This window comes from Mus caroli, chromosome 3 (assembly GCF_900094665.2).
Source record: "Mus caroli chromosome 3, CAROLI_EIJ_v1.1, whole genome shotgun sequence".
Classification (NCBI taxonomy): Eukaryota; Metazoa; Chordata; class Mammalia; order Rodentia; family Muridae; genus Mus; species Mus caroli.
This window is the reverse complement of record NC_034572.1, coordinates 44,505,360-44,505,932: the sequence shown is the minus strand read 5'-3', so window position 1 is coordinate 44,505,932 and position 573 is coordinate 44,505,360.

Here is a 573-nt window from a genome sequence, read left to right as displayed (position 1 = left end):
CTTGCTAGTGTATGCAATGGTGTCAGCGTTTGGAGGCTGATTATGGGATGGATCCCTGGATATGGCAGTCTCTAGATGGTCCATCCTTTTGTCTCATCTCCAAACTTTGTCTCTGTAACTTCTTCCATGGTTTTTTTTTTTTTTTTAGATATTTTCTTCATTTACATTTCAAATGTTATCCCGAAAGTTCCCTATACTCTCCTCCAACCCTGCTTCCCAACCCACCCACTCCTACTGCCTAGCCCTGGCATTCCCCTGTACTGGGGCATAGAATCTTCATAAGATCAAGGGCCTCTCCTCCCATTGATGGTCGACTAGGCCATCTCTGCTACATAGGCAACTAGAGACACAAGCTCTGGGGGTACTGGTTAGTTCATATATTGTTGTTCCTCCTACAGGGTTGCAGACCCCTTTAGCTCCTTGGGTACTTTCTCTAGCTCCTTCATTGGGGGCCCTGTGTCCCATATTTTCTTATGTGTATCATTGCATTTGGTTGACCACATTATAATCTCCCCACATGACTTTCTCGTTTCCTTTCCTCCTTTCACTATGGTTACTTTCAGGAGTTTGGTG